Source organism: Stomoxys calcitrans, chromosome 4 (assembly GCF_963082655.1).
Source record: "Stomoxys calcitrans chromosome 4, idStoCalc2.1, whole genome shotgun sequence".
Classification (NCBI taxonomy): domain Eukaryota; kingdom Metazoa; phylum Arthropoda; class Insecta; order Diptera; family Muscidae; genus Stomoxys; species Stomoxys calcitrans.
This window is the reverse complement of record NC_081555.1, coordinates 126,786,727-126,803,426: the sequence shown is the minus strand read 5'-3', so window position 1 is coordinate 126,803,426 and position 16,700 is coordinate 126,786,727. Positions and strand designations below refer to the sequence as shown.

The following is a 16,700-nucleotide window of genomic DNA, read 5'->3' as shown; positions in this document are numbered from 1 at the left end:
ATGTGTTCCAAATGGAATGCCAAACGGCCACCTCTTCGGCTTGTAGAACATTTGGTAGGTTTTGGTAGGATTTTTCTAAAAATTTTGCTAGGAAATAATTTCCCTGAGTGGCAACACTAGTCCAGCTTTCGCGCAGTGTCAAAATCCACAGCCAAATTCATGCCTCGTGTTATGGCAGCTATGGTATAGTTCGTCACCGTTTGATGTTGAAGTGACGCCATTCCCAATCCATCGTACTTCTTGTAAGGCGGTAATATCTGCCTTGTACTTCTCTAATACACCCGCAGTGCGTATACTGTACCTTCTCTATAGAGAGTGCGGACATTCCAAGTGCAGATCCGCAAACCATGGTCCTCTTTTCGTTGGATAGGTCGTCAACGTTATGGTACGCATAGTTTTCCGGGGCGGGTTACAGGCCCAGCGCCCCAAACGCATGGATTTTATGGCATCGCACATGTATTCCTCATCGCCGCAAGCCACTTTCACCAAGATCCGAAGCTCATATGATGATAAAATGTAAACCAAAAACCCTATTTTGACACACCACCGTTTCTTATTTTGACAGAAATAATTCCGTGTTATTAAAAATGTCCTATTAATAGCTATTAAAAATGACAATAACACAGCCACAGAACAAAAATTTGCCAAAATCCATAGAAAACGCTTCGAAAGATACGAAAATAATTGTATGAAAAGAAAGAGAGCTAAAATTAGTTCTTAATCTAATAATGGTTTATATTTTTACATTTTATCTGCATTTTTGCATTAATTTGTATGAAAATGTTATCAGCTATTTTTTTCCCTGTATTTTGCAATGAATTCGCAAAATATACCAACAGCGGTTGTGTTAACTTTGGTTAGGTTAAATCTGGTGGTCAGGGACTCAACAAAGCCCCCTCCTAAAATTCCATAGTTTTCAACACCATTAAACACATTATCAAAAACAATCTGCACAATAATGTTAAAATGTTCATATTTGTATATTCGCTGGGAATCCCCTTTTAAATCGAAAGAATTAAAATTATTAAAGACTGTTTATTTTAACTAGGAAACACCCCATTATCTGAATAATCCCCAGAAATTTTATCAAGAAGTAAACATGAATTTTTGGCGACAGTGTCCAATTTTTGATACCCACCAGGGCTGCGGGTCGAGCAATTTTGACGCGACTCCGGCTCAGGAGTCAACTCCCAGCACTTAAAAATTTTTTTAAACATTTTTATACCCACCACCAACGGTTGGGGGTACATTCATTTTCATATATTCTTGATCAGCGTAAAAATCTAAGACTATCTAGCCATGTCCGTCCGTCTGTCTGTTGAAATAACGGAACTGTCTTTAAAAATAGCGACATTAAGCTGAAACTTTGCACAGATTAATTTTTTGTTCATAAGCAGGTTAAGTTCGAAGATGGGCTGTATCGGACTATATCTTGATATAGCCCCCATATAGACCGATCCGCCGATTTAGGGTCTTAGGCTCATAAAAAACACCTAGATTATCCGATTTTTCTGAAATTTGGGACAGTGAGTTGTGTTAGGCCCTTCGACATCCTCCTTCAATTTGGCCCCGATCGGTCCAGATTTGGATATAGCTGCCATATAGACCGATCCGCCGATTTAGGGTCTTAGGCCCATAAAAGCCACATTTATTATCCGATTTTGCTGAAAGTTGGGACAGAGAGTAACGTTAGGCCCTTCGACATCCTTCTTCAATTTGACCCAGATCGGTCCAGATTTGGATATAGCTGTCATATAGACCGATCCGCCGATTTAGGGTCCTAGGCCCATAAAAGCCACATTTATTATATGATTTTGCTGAAATTTGGGAAAGTGTGTTGTATGTCGAAGGGCCACGATTTTGCTGAAATTTGGGACAGTGAGTTGTGTTAGCCCCTTCGACATCCTCCTTCAATTTGGCCCCGATCGGTTCAGATTTGGATATAGCTGCCATATAGACCGATCCACCGATTTAGAGTCTTAGGCCCATAAAAGCCACATTTATTATCCGATTTTGCTAAAATTTGGGACAGTGAGTTGTGTTAGGCCCTTCGATATCCTTCTTTAATTTGGCCCAGATCGGTCAAGATTTGGATATAGCTGTCATATAGACCGATCTTTCGATTTGGGTTCTTATGCCCATAAAAGCCACATTTATTATCCGATTTTGCTGAAATTTGGGAAAGTGTGTTGTATGTCGAAGGGCCACATCTTTCTTCAATTTGGCACAGATTGGTCCAGATTTGGATATAGCTGCCATATAGACCGATCTCCCGAATTAAGGTCTGGCGGCCACAAAAGGCGCCTTTACTGCCCGATGTCGCCAAAATTTGGGACAATGAGTTGTGTTAGGCCTTTCAACATCCTTGTTCAACTTGGCCCGGATCGGTCCAGATTTGGATATGGCTGCCAATAGACCGATCTACCAATTTAATGTTTTGGGGCCATGAAAGGCGCATTTATTCTCCGATTTCGCCGAAATTTGACACAGTGACTTATGTTAGGCTTTTCGACATCTGCGTCGTATATGGTTCAGACCGGTTAATTTTTAGATATAGCCACTAAAAAGACCAATATTTTGTTATACACAATTGAACCATGACTTGTACTTAATATAATTTGGTCCAAGTCGGAACATATTTCGATATAGCTGCTATGGGGCATAAAGTATGCATTTTTGACCGGATTTTGGCTAAAAAAAATTAAAAAAAAAATCCTATGCCACAATGCTTTTATAACAAAAAAAAATATTTTTTTTAATCTTCTATGACCATGTATGCATATGAATGACTTTGACATAAAACTGCACTTGCTGTCAAAAGTAGTAGGCTTATCGCTATTGTTTTTTTATGCCGACCACCATAGGAAAGGGGGTATACTCAGCTAGTCATTCCGTTTGTAAAACCTTGAAATATCTAGAAGTATAATAATTAAGTCTGACTTTATAACCAAAGGTCACCGCCGATGGATCAGTTCCTGCACCTTGCAGCGACCAGAATATTCAATAAAAAAAAATGTGAGGTATATTTACCAATTTAACAGTAACAATGAATTTTGGCAATTTTTTGATTCTGAAAAAAAGCTCTTCTCCTTAGCGATGCAAACCGATGCAAAAAGGTATAATATCCTGTACCACAGTAGTGGTGTGGAGGCTACCGTAATGCAGAGGTTAGCATGTCCGCCTTAACGCTAAACGCCTGGGTTCGAATCCTGGCGAGAACATCATGAACATCCCCTTCAAATGCTGTCGACAGTTGGGAGGTACTGTACCATTTGGTATGGAAGCCATGTAAAAACTTCTCCACAAAGAGGTGTCGCACTGCGGCACCCTTATCTCTCATTGATGTGTGAGAAGTTTGCCACCGTTTCTTAATGGAATTTTCATGGCAAATTTTTATTTGCATACCACAGTATTATATGGATGCAGTAAATAATGCAATTGTACGGGAATGGGCCAAACTACCAGCAGCTTGCAACTCGTGTTTCTATCGACTCAGAGCAGTAGTGAAGTTGAAAAGTGGTCATATCGAGCAAAAGTGAATTGATTCTGAAATTTAGATTACTTCTGCTTTTTTTTGCCATTTGAATTAATACAAATTGTTTTCACAGAAAATATGGTCGTTTGAATTGGTAACACTTCGTGTCAAATAGGCTGTATATGTATATATTTTCCAAATTGTTTTTTTAAATAGATAAAACCGACGCTGATTTAAATTGTTTAGAAACAGGATTGCAACTAGGTTCAAAATGTTAAACTGGGAGATGTGTCTGAATGACATCGTGGCGGGGGATTTAATACTGCTAATTGATCCAAATTTTGGAGAAATCCTTTTTTATGGGTTCAAAATCCTAAATCGGGAGATCCGTCTGTATGGCATCTGTTTCCCATTATGGTCTGGTTTTGCCTGTTCAAGAATATAACCCATATAAAAACAAAGCACAAATTTCTAACAAAATGTTGCATCAACACATTAAATTTGTCCTCGAAGGATGTAGCAAGGACAGACAAACAGATATACAAAGATTGCTCTAACGTCTTTGAGTTTTACTGCGATCAATCGTAATCCTCTTATCCTATAGTGGTTGCTAACATATGTACGTTCACTACCGAATAAAAAATATAATAAAAAAAATGTTTTCTTCTTTTTTTTACATAATTATATTTAAATAACTTATTCACAATTCACTTTTCACAATTTTTGCTTATATATAGAAACTTCAAAAATTCTTACGCATGCATTTATGCATTATTAGTGTCGACACCTGCCTCTATGATCCACCGTTGCACATCTGGTAGCAACTCGAAATAGGCTCGCTTTGCCAGTATGTGTTTGATTGGGGTTGTAGAAAATCACCTTAGCATTTGTTGGCGAGGCAAACAAATTACCATTCACCATCCAAATGATAAGAAATGTCATGAACCAAAACCATTTCATCTTGTGCCGCTTTTGTTTTCGTTTTTTTTTTTTTGTGAATTTATGACAAAATTAATTTTATGATGGAATTTCAGCTGGGATTCACTTGGTTACGTATTAGGCGTTGTGACTTTATCCGCAATTTGTTATGAACTGAACTCGGGCAAAATTCAACAATTACAAATTTCATTGAGTTATTGCTGAAGTTCTTATCGCAAATCAATCAACAATATTCATGTATATTATATGCGAATGTATTATAATAATAAGTAGTAATTCAAATTGGACAGAGGCGATTTAAAAACACTCTATGCTTATCCATATGAAAGAGTTAAGTTAATACGGTGTGTCAGAGACGTAGCCAGGGGGGCTCTCGGGCCCCAGCCCCATCCAAAATGATTTTATCTTAAGAAAAAATTTTTTTTTAAATTATTCTAAACAACAAATTTCATTAAAATTTCTTATAATGACAAAATGCTGAGGCCAGGGACACCTTAAAATTATTTTTCTTAAGGACAAAATTGCAATGAAATTCTTATTAAAAACAAAATTATAATGACATTTTTCTAATAAAATTTTAATGTTAGTTTTCCAGAGACAAAATTTCAGCGTAATATTCTCTTAGGGCAAAACTTTAGCACGGGCCGTGCACTCTTCGAAATTATTTTTTAAAGAAAAAAATTTTATTAAATTTTTTCTTAAGACTACATTTTAATGATTTTTTTTTTTTTGAGGACTAACTTTCAGCGAGAAACTCTCTATCTGTCCCAAACAACATTTTCCTAATTTTTTTCTATAGACAAATTTATATAAATATTTTTATAGACAAAATTGAACCCATTACGCCTGACGCTCGATTCCGTTGTCCGATTTTGATGAAACTTGGCCTTTTTTGGGGCCAAGACTTTAAATCGAGATATCGGTCTTTATGGTAGCTATATGCAAATCTTAATCGATTTAGACCAAATTGCAGAAATATATGGAGGGGCTTAACTGAACCCGCTATCCCAAATTTCGGCAACATCGGACAATAAATGCGCCTTTTATGAGCCCAAAACATAAAATCGAGAGATCGGTCTATATGACAGCTATATCCAAATCTGGACCGATCTATGCCATCTTGCAGAAGTATGTCGAGGGGCTTAACTTAACTCACTGTCCTAAATTTCGGGACATCGGACAATAAATGCGCCTTTAATGGGACCAAGACCATAAATCGAGAGATCGGTCTATATGGTAGCTGTATTCGAAACTGGACCGATTAAGACCAAATTGAAAACGAATGTCGAAGGGCCTAACACAACTCACTGTCCCAAATTTCGGCGACATCGGACAATAAATGCGCTTTTTATGGGAGCAAGACCTTAAATCGAGAGATCGGTCTACATGACAGCTATATCCAAATTTGGACCGATCTGTGCCATATTGCAGAAGTATGTCGAGGGGCTTAACTTAACTCACTGTCCCAAATTTAAGCAAAATCGGATAATAAATGTAGCTTTTATGGGCCTTAGACCCTAAATCGGCGGATGGGTCTACATGGCAGCTATATCCAAATCTGGACCAACCTGGGCCAAATTGAAGAAGGATGTCGAAGGGCTTAACACAACGCACTGTCCCAAATTTAAGCAAAATCGGATAATAAATGTGGCTTTTATGGGCCTAAGACCCTAAATCGGCGGATGGGTCTACATGGCAGCTATATCCAAATCTGGACCAATCTGGGCCAAATTGAAGAAGGATGCCGAAGGGCCTAACACAACTCACTGTACCAAATTTCGGCGACATCGGACAATAAATGTGCTTTTTATGAGCGCAAGACCTTAAATCGAGAGATAGGTCTATATGGCAACTATATCCAAATCTGGACCGATCTGAGTGAAATTGAAGAAGAATGTCGAAGGGCCTAACACAACTCACTGTCCCCAATTGCGGCGACATCGGACAATAAATGCGTTTTTTATGGCCCCAAAACCTAAGACCGAGAGATAGGTCTATATGGCAGCTTTATCCAAATCTAGACAGATCTGTGCCATAATGCAGACGTATGTCAAAGGGTTTAACTTAACTCACTGTCCCAAATTTCTGTGACATCGGACAATAAATGCGTCTTTATGGGCCTTAGACCCTAAATCGGAGGATCCGTTCATATGACAGCTATATCTAAATCTGGACCGAACTGGGCCAAATTGACGAAGGATGTCGAAGGGCCTACCACAACTCACTGCCCCAAATTTCAGCAAAATCGGATAATCAATGTGTTTTTATGGGCCTAAGACCCTAAATCGGCGGATCGGTCTACATGGGGGCTATATCAAGATATAGTCCGATATTGCCTATCTTCTTCGCTTATCCTGCTTATGGACAAAAAAGGAATTTGTGCCAAATTTCAGCTTAATATCTCTATTTTTAAAGACTGTAGCGTGATTTCAACAGACAGACGGACAGACGGTCGTACATGGCTAGATCGTCTTAAATTTTTACGCTGATCAAGAATACATATACTTTATGGGGTCGGAAATGGATATTTCGATGTGTTGCAAACGGTATGACAAAATTAATATACCCCCATCCTTCGGTGGTGAGTATAAAAAGACGCATGATTGACTAATTTGCTGACTGACTGATTGACTGAACAACGCCCAGCCGAAACGGCTAGAGTCATGAAATTTGGCACGAATGTGGGTCTTGGATCGTAGGCACGCTTTAGGACGGAGGTTTGTGATATTCGTACGTTAAGGTACTACATAGTACCAAATGGTGACTTTTTACCCAGTGCGAACGGATGGGGCTGGAATTATGATTAAATAACGTCTCGAAAAAAAATAAGATTTGGTGACAAACATTTCCCAAAATAGCATTAGAATTCGGAAAATGGTACGTTTAGTACCCCAATTGGTACTTTCTGGTACCTTGTTTGTTAATTGAGCTAGAGCTTTGAATTTTGGAATTTAGGTACACTATGGCAACCTAAATTGGGATGCGAAAAAAGTTTTTGAACTTTTGGACATTTAGGAACAAAAAAGTACCCAAAAACAAGTAAGAGCGTGCTAAGTTCGACCGGGCCGAATCTTATATACCATCCACCATGGATCGCATTTGTCGAGTACTATGCGCAGTATCTCTTTTTAGGCAAACAAAGAATATTGAATAAGAACATGCTATTGTGTAATATTTCAGTTCATTCGGATAAGAATTGCGCCTTGTATGGGCACAAAAAGCAAAATCGGGAGATAGGTTTATATGGGAGCTGTATCAAGCTATTGATCGATTCAGATCATATTAGATTCGTATGGTGAAGGCCATGAGAGAAGCCGTTGTACAAAATTTCTTCCAAATCGGATGAGAATTGCGCCCTCTAGAGGCTCAAGAAGTCAAGATCCCAGATCGGTTTATATGGCAGCTATATCAGGTTATGTAGCGATTTGCTTAGCACAGTTATTGTAAGTCATAACAAAATATCTCATGCAAAAATTCAGCCAAATCGGATGAGAATTGCGCGCTGTATTGGCTCAAGAATACATGACAGCTATACCAGATTATGAGCCGATTTAAATCATACAAGTTCGCACTCGACTTCCTCGCGTTAACTTAACACCACCTCACTTATTCTGTGGTCGCCCGGATCTCCGCCTGCAGGGCAGGGCAGGGTCAGGCAGTCGAAAACAGATCTCAGTCCCCTCTCTCCTCTAAAAGTTTCCATGTGTTTGGCCGTCCTTCGGTCGGTCTATGTGTACGTCAGTTGTAATCGCTCTACAGCCTTCAAAAATTGATAAATTGAACTAAAATTTTGCACAGATCCTTATTTCTTTAATACGCAGGTTTTGAACGAATGCTCTGATTTAGGGTCTTGAACTCATAAAAGGCGCTTTTGTTATCAGATTTCACTGAAATTCGGAACAGTGTGTTGTAATACGGTTCCCGATATCCGAACCGAATAGGGATCATACCGGGTCAATTTTACATTTAAATAACTGCCATATAGACCGATCTGCAGTTTTAGGGTATTAAGCGCGTAAAGGGAGCATTTTTTATCCTATTTGGTTGAGATTTGGAACGATGAGTTGGATTGGGCCCATCGGCCCGATAAACGGATCTGATAATTTAGGGCCTAAGCACATAAAAGGCGCATTTATTACCCGATTCGAATGAAATTCAGAACAGTGAGTTGCGTCCTACTGCAGTCGATTGGGCAACCCATTATCTGAACCGAGTATGGTCCACATAAGACCACACTTGGATACAGCTGCTATAAAGACCGATCTACCGACTTAGGGGTTTAACCTTATATCTGAACCAAGTATAGTTAACAGCAGATACCAACCGGTATCGAAACCGATTATAGTTCACATTAGACCAAATATGTCCACATCGACACAATTTCATTAAAATATTCTCTAAATATAAAATTTTAATTAAAATTTCTCAACTGATAACATTTTTTTCTAAAAACAAAATTCAAAGGAATTTTCCCGAAAGGCAAAATACAATGAAATTTTCTTTAAAGAAGAATTGCAATGAAATCTTCCCCAAATCAAAATAATGTTAAAATTCACCTTAGTCAAAATAATCTGTTCTAAAAACTAAATTTGTATTAAATTTTATCAACAAAAAAAAAATTTTTAAATCCATTTAGTTTCGATTCATTCCGAAAAAGTGATTAACAGCAAAAATCTTTAAGCGTCCATAGTATGTCCATAACGCTGGCGGCAAGCATGGCGAGCCCAAATTTTGGTCAACTAATCTTTTTATGGCGTAATATCTTCACATCGGAAGTACTGTATAAATGAGTCCACTTGATTCTACTATATGAATAGCGACATCTTTGGTGCGGCGATTTAGCATACCACAATTTAAATTATCATTAATTTTCAAAGCATGATTTTAGGATGAACATTTATATTATTATCAACTATTTGAATAACTCACCTTTGCTTACTGTTCTATTGGCTATCTAGTCGTGGCAGAAACCATTATCCGGACTTTTGTTATGGGTTACACCAACAGCGAGTTATAGATGATGTTGATGTTGAAAAGCACTTCAGCTATTGTTTGCAGAGTGTAGTGAACTAAAAGCTTTTTGAAATATAGCTTTTTCTCCCCTCTTCTCTTTATTATTTTCTTCAAAATTTTGCTCTCATTCTTTTTTCAGGCACTGCAAATTCATTGCACACACACTTTTTTATTAAATGAAGCAAAATGGAAGCCATTGGGTTTCACTTAGCACACACGCATATCATAAGAATAATGCAACTTTTCGTAGTATAAACTAATATTTTTTGTTTCCATCCTTACAACAAAATAAATACAATAGATATTTTCTTTACATTTCTAATGCAAGACACTTTTCCAAAACCTCAATACTTTTTCACAACCTCACAACACAACCGAATGGCATTTACCGACTCAGAACTAGCATTCGCACATCTTAACGATCCAAAAGCACACGATGAACTAATTCAAGAGAGGAGCTCTGACTTTCGATCAACCGTAAGTCAACATCAAAAGGGCGCAAAGCAAGCCCCAAAAATATGTTGGTACGTTGTTGGTATGAAGTGGGCAAGATGAAAAAAACAATCAATTCTAGGATTGCCATCTCTTTAGAGTTTTAACTATAATTTGCAATTGTAGAAACCCATAATTTTGTTGTACGGGATAATTAGATTTTTGCTACACATTGTTAATGCATACAGTCGATTGATTATTTTTCATTAATATTTTTTAATGCAAGACACTTTTCTAAAACTAAACAATTTTTCACAACCGAAAAGCATTCACCGAAACAGAATTAGAATTCGCACATCTTAACGATCCAAGAGCACACGATGAACTAATTCAAGTGATGAGCTTGCTTTTGATCAACCGTTAACGAACATCAAAAGGCTGCAAAGAAAGCTCCAAAAATATGTTGATACGTTGTTGGTAAGTATTAGTATTTACCAATGCTCACGAAAAGTACATGGAAGAGAACACGATAAAGTAATTCAAATGAGGAGGAGTGCATTTTCCAGAACCTTTAGCGAACATCAAAAGGGAGCAAAAAAAGTCATAATTGTTGGTAAGCAGTGTGCAATATGAAAACATGATTGCATAGGATTTTTAACTAGAATTTGCAAATCGTATATATAAAAATGAATTTGTGTTTGTATGTATGTTTGTCGGTTTGTTTGATTGTTCCGTATAGATTAAGAAACGGCTGAGCCGATTACTTTGAAATTTTCACAGATTGTGTAGGTAAGTCTGGAAGGAAACATAGGCTATATAATTTTGTTATACCGGGAGGGGGACGGACCATCCCCCTTACCCCAAAAGTACTACACGAAAATAAAAGTGGACCGATCGGGACAATATGGGATTAAAATGAAAGGTATTCAAGAGTGAGTAAGAATTTACTAATAAAAGTTGGGTCCAAATACCTGCGGAGCCGCCGCAGCCCCAAAACCCTTAAAATAGGTTTATTTGACGATCATGACAATATGGGACTTAAATGAAAGGTATTCGGGAGTAGATTACGAATGTGGCCAGGAAGAAGGAATAGGCTTTATAATTTATCGATATCGGAAGGGGGCGGACTCTCCCCCGTTAGGAGGGTCCGGAACAAACAAACCAAGTCTCATATAGCCATGATTGGGTAAAGTGCTAATTTTGGGCGTTTTTTTTTTTTGGGGGGGGGGGGGGGGTGGTTGACCCCCTTCTTTCGACATGAATCTGAATGCCAAATTCGTTATCTACTCCCGCATACTTTTTATTTGATACCCATATTGTCCTTATTGCTCCACTTTTGATTTTGGATGGTGTTTTTGAAGTAACGGGGGAGGGTCCGCCCCCTTCCGATAGCAATGAATTATAAAGCCTATTCCTTCTTCCTGACCACATTCGTAATCTACTCCCGAATACCTTTCATTTGAGTCCCATATTACAGCAGAACCGATTTTCTCGAAACTTTTGACATATTGTTTAGGATGGTCTGGAAGGAAACATAGGCTATAAAATTTTTCGATATCGGAAGGTGGACGGGCCCTCCCCCTTACACCCGAAAACACCACCCAAAATCAAAAGTGGACCGATCGGGAAAATATGGGTCAAATGAAAAGTATTGGAGAGAGTAAAATACGAATTTGGTATTAAAATTTGAGTCCAAGTACCTATCGGGCCATCCCAACCCCAAAACTTCCTCAAACAGACATATTGGACGTTCACGTCAATATGGGGCTCAAATGAAGGGTATTCGGAATTCGATTTCGAATCTGGCATTCAAAATCAGATCGAAGTATAGGGGGATCACCCCACACCCAAAAACGGCCCAAATGGACATAAGACCCATTATGATTATATCGGACTCGGCTGAACCGAATTTCTTAAAATGTTCATAGTTTGTGTAGGTTTGTGTGGAAGGAAACAAAGGCTATATAATTTTTAGATATAGAATAGGGGCGGACCATCCCCCTTCTCTCAAAACAGCCACCCTTAACCCAAAGTGGTCCGATGGGCACAAGAAGGGTATCAAATGAAAGGTATTGGAGACTAGAAAACGAATATAGTATTAAAATTTGGATACAAGTACCCAGCGGGCCGCCCCAAGCCCAAAACTCCAGTAAACAAATATTTTCGAAGTTCACTCCAATATGGGACTCAAGTGAAAAGTATTCGGCAGTAGATTACAAATATGGCATACACAATTAGGTCCAGGCAATGGGAGGTCGCATCCCCTGAACTGATCTTGTTTTCCGATTTGTAATGTGCTACGTTCGAAATTTTTTTGCACTTTTAGTCTCCAACTTAAAAACATGGTTTTCATTGTTTTCAGCGGCGGTTATCCCCTCCTAATGCTGGCGACATTTGGGAGGTTCTGTACCATTTGGTATGGCAACCGAGTAAAAACTTCTCCACAAAGAGATGTCGCTCTGCGGCACGTCCGGACTTGGCTGTAAGGCCCTTTATCATTAAGCTTAAAAAAACTTGAATCGGGCATCACTCATTGATATGTGAGAAGTTTGCCCCTGTTCCTTAATGGAATGTTCATGGGCAGATTTGGATTTTGCTAAGTGTCTGGGTGGCCATCCCACCGCCGAAATACCCCGTAAACAGGAAATATTTTATAAAGTGGTAAGATAGAACTCAAAAGAATGGCATTTGGGAGTTGAGTAAATGGGACCTTTGTTTATAGCCAACTCCAAACGGTGTGCCGCAGTGCGACACTTCTTTAGGTAGAATTTACATGGCCATGTATGGCTTTGTGACTCGCAAATTTCACCAGCATTAAGAGGGGATAACCACCAATTTTTTGATGTTCTCGCCAGGATTCGTACGCAGACGTTCAGCGTCACATAGCTTACATGGGCTACAGTGGCACGAATTCGATATCCACATTCAGGGCGAGCGGAGCGGGCCCGGTTCGGCTAGTATGTATACATATATAAAAGAGTTGCGTGACTGACTGATCATCGCCCAGCCCAAACGCCTAAGGCAAATTTTGCACGAATGTTGATATTGGGTCATAGGCACGGAAAAACGCTGGATGGTGATATTCGTATGTTTAGGTACTAAAAAGTACCAAATTTATGAAATGGTACATTTTTGCCCAACGCGAGCGGAAAGGGCTAGAATTATGTTCTAGGGCTCAAATTAAAGAGGTATGAGAAAAATGTTGGTAAATCGTACCGGAAGTGGGAATAATAGTACGTTTAGTACCGCAGTCGGTACTATTTGGTGCTTTCTTTGTAAATTGAGCTAGAGCTCCGAATTTTAGAACATAGGTACACTTTGGCAACCATAATTGGGTGACTATAAGACTTTTTAGAAATGTGTACATTTAGGTACTAAAAAAAGTACCAAAAAGGTAGGAAATGGGTGAACTTGTACAGGGCGGATAAATAGAGGTCGAATTATGAAATTTGACTTAGAAGACATCTAGTGCAAAAGGATGAGAATGAATAGAAAAAATGGAAAAATAGTGCTGGTAACGGAAGGAAACGTAAATTTAGTACCGCAATTGGTACCATTTAGTACATTCATAACAAATTGAGGTAGAGGTCGGAAATTTGGCATGTAGGTACAACTAGTAAATATATGATGGGTGACTAAATGATCTAAAATTCGTTAATTTTGGTTTAAGCATTGGAACTATTTGGTGCTATCTATACAGATGGAGCTAGAAGTCTGAAATTTGGTATTCAGGTACAACTAGGAAATACATGATGGGGGACTATGATCTTTTTACAATTCGTACATTATGGTTCTAATACCGGTACCTTTTGGTACTTTCTGCGCAGATGGAGCTAGAGGACTGAAATTTGGGATGTAAGTAAAACTCAGAAACATATGATTCCCGACTAAATGTTTTTTTTTTCAATTCTAACATTTTGGTACCAAAATTGGTACTATTTGGTACTTTCTTTGTAGATGGGCGTAGAGGTCTGAAAATTTGGATATAGGTACAACTTACAAAAAAATGATGGACGACTAAATGATCTATTCGTACATATTGGTACCATTTTGTACTTTCTATTCAGATGGATCTTGAGATCTGAAATTGGGCATGAAGGTACAACTAAGAAATATATGATGGGTGACAAAATGTTCTATTAAAAACTCGTACATTTTGGTACCATTTGGAACTCTCTGTTCAGATGGAGGCAAAGGTCCGAAATTTGGAATAAAAGTACAACCAAGAACTAAATAATGGATGACCAAATGATCTATTGAAAATTCGTACATTTTAGTATCAAAATTGGTGCCATTTTGTATTTTCTGTTCAGATGGATATTGAGGTCTGAAATTTGGCATGTGGTTACAATTACGAAATAAATAATTGGTGGCTAAATGGTCTATTCACCATTCGCACATTTTGGTACCATTTGGAAATTTCTTTGTTGATGAAGGTAGAGGTTTGAAATTTAGGATGTAGGTATAACGGCGAAATATATGATAGGTGACATAATGACATATTAATATAATATATTTTGGTACCTAAACTGCTACTATTTCTTTGCAGATGGAACTAGAGGTCTAACTTTTGGCATGTAGGTACAAAAAGGAAATATCCCAGCAGAAAATATTGTACCTCCCGATGCAAAAGTGTAAGTTAAAACTATAGTGACATTAGCATACATAGTTGCTTCCGACATGCATGAATTTTGTGGGCGATGTCGCACTTAAATGCGATTGTTAAAAGATCTAAAATGCGCTTCTTGTTTAACATCAAAAATGCAGCATTAGCACCACAAATTTAATTTGCCTTTTTTCATGCAAAGAATAGACACAAAAAAATTTGGGATTTTATTTTTTATAATATTTTTATTTACAGTGTGTAATTAAAAATAAATTCTCAATAACATACAAATCTCAGTCTCAAATGGCGTTTAGAAGTTATTAATTTAAAAAATAAATGAAATAAAAAGTATGAAACAACAACAAAAACACAACCAGAGCGATAACCTTTTTGTCCGAGTTGGCAAATTCAACTGAAGATAATCAACTCTCTTTAAAGCACGCACATTTTTGTCCGAGTTGGCAAATTCAACTGAAGATAATCAACTCTCTTTAAAGCACGCGAATAAAGATCGTGTCAATCTCTAGCTTTCGCGAAGCACGAATTGTTTTACTTGAACTTCGTTCATTGAGCTCAAAACACTACCAGGAAAAAAATGTTCCTGCCTTGGAAGCAATATGAAAATATTATAGCATACTTATGCGCATTTTGAATGCTCAATAAGTACGTATGAAACTATAAAATAATCTAAAGCAATATTCCTTAAAAATTTTACAAAAAAATATGATTTTAACATACTTTTATGCAGCAATCTATTACTGAGGGTATGCATGAAACATGGCTTCAAAATATGGTAAAGACGAATTTGTTTTGCATCCAAATTGCTTCTGATTAGCGGAAGCTATTCCAATCTCCCGGCACAGGAAGTGGTACGAGCAGACGAGCGTGGTGGGATTCGTTGTATGGACCCCACTATGGGAAGTCAACGAACATAAGCGAAATTTGAGCACTTGGAGCAATGTAACTTAGGCACCAGTTTAGGCAAGCTATGGTCTACTGGTAAGTCACTCTCGAACCCTGGTAGACGGGATGACATGTTCTCGGCCACTTTTGGCGATGTAACCGTGACTGATCTGAAGAGGTGCGCCAGTTTTTTCAACCGTCAATTTATTGTGCATCTTGAGAGTGACATGGCTAGGAGGAGTATCCGAGGTCTCCGAACCGAAGAACAGTCATCACAATCTACAGTGAACGAAGTTACGAATGTCATCCGTGGCACCAAGTCTTCCAAGGCGTCGGAATCTCTACACTGATGCTGAATCTGGATCAATACGGAGTCAAGTAATTTACGATAGTCCTCAAACTGTCTTTGAACTCTCTTATAGTACCCGATGTCTGAAAGATGGGCCGAATGATCCCGCTACTGATGCCTGGAAAGGATCCGAGTAAGGGTGATTCGTACTGACCGATCTCCCTTCGCTAACCAATAGCTTAAGGCATTACTCCTCCCGAGCCTCGTAGGGGAATTTCCATTCGCTGAGCATCAACATGGATTGCGAAGACTGCATAGCACAACTGCTTTGCATGCCATCACCGCAGACATTTGACGTTCAATTAGCTCAGGCCATGTGATGCAAAACTATTTGAGGACATTGCCACTACGTCCTTCCAGCCAGGCCTGAAACGCTGGGTCGCGAATAATCTGTGTGGTCGCCAGTCATTTGTGAAGTTTAGGGATAGGAAGTCGAAGCACCGTAGAGTTAAACAGGGAGTTCCCAAAGGTGGGGTGATATCTCCGGCACTGTTTAACTTCTACCTATCCTCAATTCCACCCCCTCCAGACGGCATAGAGATCGTATCACATGCGGACGATTGTACGATCATGGCATCAGGTACCCATTGTTGTCATCTGCGATAGGTTTAACGTTTACCTCAACGAACTTGCCTCATATTTCGCTGCAAGAAATCTGAAGATATCTGCCACCAAACCTTTAGCCACATTGTTCACTACAACACTGAGCTGACTGTGATGGTCGATGGAGAAATGATTCCGACCATCAAGTGTCCCAAAATGCTTGGCGTCACATTTAACAGCTCTTACACATTCCCCCATATGCCACAGCAATTTGCGATAAAGTCAAAAGTAGAAACAAGATCCTCGAGTCACTTGCCGGCAGCACTTTGGGTGCAGACAAAAAAACCTTGTTGACCACGTACATAGCAATTGGCCGGTCTGCGGTAAACTATGCAGCGCTAGAGTGGTCCCATCAGCTTAGTGACACGCAGTGGAATAAT

General features: G+C 38.7%; 1 protein-coding gene across 1 annotated transcript in view; it reads right to left on the bottom strand.

Annotated features, from left to right (window-relative positions):
- Positions 1-9,824, bottom strand: part of LOC106094454 (uncharacterized) — a 66,341-nt gene extending 56,517 nt beyond the window's left edge. Inside the window, exon 1 of the mRNA XM_059367042.1 lies at positions 9,344-9,824. The gene's annotated coding sequence lies outside the window, so the exon portion shown is untranslated. The remainder of the gene's footprint in view (positions 1-9,343) is intronic.
- Positions 9,825-16,700: the final 6,876 nt, after the last annotated feature.